The sequence below is a fragment of the Cibotium barometz genome, chromosome 57, assembly GCF_041138505.1.
Source record: "Cibotium barometz isolate CiBa-2024 chromosome 57, ASM4113850v1, whole genome shotgun sequence".
NCBI lineage: Eukaryota > Viridiplantae > Streptophyta > Polypodiopsida > Cyatheales > Cibotiaceae > Cibotium > Cibotium barometz.
The window spans coordinates 26,203,532-26,207,113 of record NC_141102.1 but is presented as its reverse complement, the minus strand read 5'-3'; the positions used below and the strand labels follow the sequence as shown (position 1 = coordinate 26,207,113).

General features: G+C 38.2%; 1 pseudogene; it reads right to left on the bottom strand.

The window, feature by feature from the left end:
* Positions 1–2,621: 2,621 nt before the first annotated feature.
* Positions 2,622–3,201, bottom strand: LOC147606601 (uncharacterized; annotated as a pseudogene).
* Between the last annotated feature and the right edge of the window lie 381 nt (positions 3,202–3,582).

Here is a 3,582-nt window from a genome sequence, read left to right as displayed (position 1 = left end):
ATGGTGCCGAAGGGAGTAAAATGGCATCATGCTTTGGATATGGTCACGCCGCTGCAGAATGTTAAAAGGGAATATCACAAACAGTAGTCACAATCAAAATAGCACAAACCCAAGGAAACACATAGTATTGTAATTTCTACACAAACCCAAGGAAGGTCCCACACCACACAGACCTACCTTGTTGACTGCAACGGCATGATAAAGGAAAAATAGCACACTGATAGCGATCTCTTCACACCCTTACAGAATCAAGAAGGATGCACAGGATCACCCGAAGGTAAGTACAAACTACCCTAGGGAATGGCGTGGGTCGCACTCGAGGACGGAGGTCTATGGAAGTTGAAAATGGATAATGTGGTCATATATCTCTATATATACCCGACGGACCATTGGAAACATGTCAAAATTCTATTCATTATCTCCAACAGCTAGTGACATGTGGCACGTTCTCACTAGATCATTCATCAATGGTACCTCCCAGTGGTGTTTCATGATTCGATGTCGTACAAGGTTCAGATGTATATAAACGTTTCCACTCATTTTATTTTTCCTATGTATCCGCAAACGGCGCGACCTCTCGATTTTTAGCTGTTTAATGTCACCGCTATTGCCCCGTTTCGGATGGCTTCTTCCCCATTCAGTAGCACATGCCTCATCAAGGTCACCATCCCTGGTTTGTTTTTCAAAATCTTTACCAAAAACTCCTATCGCTTTGCAGTCTTTAAGGGTATCTCCATCCATATCCAATGTTTTGAAAACGAGAGGGCTTTATGTATCTCCTACAGAAGTTACAAAGTCGTCCAAGAAAGTGAAGAAAACAAGAAAACCCTCTCCAAGAAAGCCTACTGGCCCCTCTAGTCCTTCTCTTAGTGCACTAGATACCGAATCAAACTTAAGTGTATCTTAAGCACGTGGAATGCTTACAAAGTCACCAAAGGCAGGTCCTATGGCATCAAAGAAGCTTAAGTCATCACGCAAGGCTCCTGGTCTTTCTTAGATAGTAGTGGTGTCTCCTACAAAGAGAATGTTGGATTTTCTTATTGAAAGTGGAATTGAAGCCTCTTTCTTCTTAGTTTCCAAGAATATTTTTAATCTAGAAGTTGATGCCTCAATGATTATTAATCATGCCATGCCATTTATCAAGGAGAACTTTGATGAATTTGAGGAAACTACAGTGCCTTCTATCTTGATTGAAGGAGGCAAGGAGTATGTCCATGTCCCTGTTGGGACCTCCTCTATCTAGAGACAAACATTTACAAAGAGGTGTAGTATGCACAAACTTCAAAGGTTATTATTAGAAAATGCAAAATGCTCCTCTCATCCAAAAGGTTGCAGGAGAATGGTCAAAGCTGTTGCCTTTATAGTTTTCTCCATATTGTCAAATATCCTCTTAGAGGTGAAGAGGAGAAACTTGAGGATATGGCTCTTCAAAATTTTGCTTTCTCAGAGATTTAGAGGCAAATGATATAGAGAAGGAGCTTGGACCTAAGGAGGAGGAGAGGCTTGCCAAGGATATTGAAATCATAGAATTAAAGGCACATACAATTGTTCAGTCACCCAAGGAAAGTGGAGATCCATTACATAAATATATTGTTCCTTCATTGCCAAGTTTTCTTATTATCAAGGATAAGGAGTATTTACTCTTTTCTGATATTCAAAAGCTATTTAACTTGAGGGAGGACTATTTTCTTTCCGTCATTGCAGAGGGTTGTGAAGCTACTGAAGGGCTCATTAATATTGAGGATGAGCATAATGATGAATTTGCTGCTTTTTAGATGTGTATACTTCAGATGACAAGTTCATTAACTCAACTCATGCTTTATCACTATGTATTAAGAAAGCATAGGAGTCAAAACCATTGATCTCCAATGATGAATTTAATCAGCTTCAAGCTTCACTTGGTATTGCCAATGTTGGAAGGAAACAGAGTGATTATGTCCAACTTAAAGACATCAAAGAAACCTCAATCTCACTCTGGACATCAGATATACTTGAACAAGATGAAAATCAAAAGGTAAGTGAATATGAATTTGAATCCATACATTATATTATTTTAACTTACAATAATTTCACAGTGTTCCTCTTGTTTACAGATAGAGCTAGCAGATGAAGATAACTTCTTAGGGAGAGGTAAAGGCTCAAGGCAAACAAGCTCTAGTAAGAAAGATACTACACTTGGACACTATTTGTCCAAAATGGATGATAATATTTTCCATGTGTTGCATAGCCAGTTCTCCAAGGATGCAGACTGGCTTATACTTTGTATTAAACTCTCTGCTGGGCAGACTGTATGGCTTTTCAACTATACAAACCAATGCTAACAAAATCATGTTTCTTGAGAAGACAGCCGCTACTAGAAATTTTGGTTATGGCCCTGGGTTTTCCACCTCTAGAGTATAATATCTTTTGACATACTCTGCGTATGCTCTAACTGCAAAAATTAAACCGATGTAAACACACTAGGTGGCTACAATAGAAGGAAACGTCTATGCTCCAGGGGAGCACTGACAAAGGATGATGATGTGAAAACTTTGGAATAGACTTTTTCTACATACTCTGAATTACAATAGATAACTTTTTGTACAAAGTTATGAATACAATAGCTCTCTTTTTTGACAGTGTTATGTGTCCGAAATGTCATTTTTCTGCATTCTTTGTAGTTGTCTTCTGAAAAACCAATTGAATAACTCTGCAAAAGCATTGCTTCTTATAGCCCCTCCACCATGTCTTGTGCTGTCAAATAACGATGTGCATGCCTGGTAATGTGACTTTTCCATCCCTTGGTTACTGTATGTTGCTAGGGGTCCATGCTCCTCAACAAAATATGGCCCATGTACATGGAGGATGTGTTGCATAACAAAAAATAAATAAATTAGCATATGTCAATTCCACTAAGTGTATCATGAATACAAAGGAGTGTTACCAAATAGTATGTGATATCTTTTTCTCCCCATGCTTCTTTGATTATTTGAATGAGATTTGTAATAGAAATTTTGTACTCTTGTGCATATGTAGCTGATGTCTAAGAACATTTAAAAAGATGTCAAGATGCTTCCAAACCTCCATTCTAAGATTTGCTGGCTGTGGTGTACTGGCAACATTTGTCGTGATCTCACACAATTCTTTCCATCAATCCCACGAAATATTCACTTGTTTTTTACTATGGTTTCCTAAAAATCTTCTGGCTTTTGCACCTCCCATGGAGACATCTACCAAGAAATCTCATGTTTTTCCTGAAGCTATTGGATCTTTCCCTAAATGAACCTAACCCCCATGAAAGCCCATTTTCTATAACAATACTTCACATTTATCAATACATTGATCTGCCAATGATGTTGGTTTAATAGAATATACATAATCAAGATGCAATCTTAGAAGCTTGTCAATTATTCTTATCTCTGCATGCAAAGTGCATATGTGAACATTCTTAAGAGAGATAGGAAGAATGGGATCCCAAATGCTTCTTTATTCTTGAACTTACTCAGATCTATAGAGTCTCTCATTGGGACTCTCCTTGCGGGACGCAAACTGCTCCACTCTTTTGATCCCATACCTTCCAAACAATAAATGCAAGGATACTTT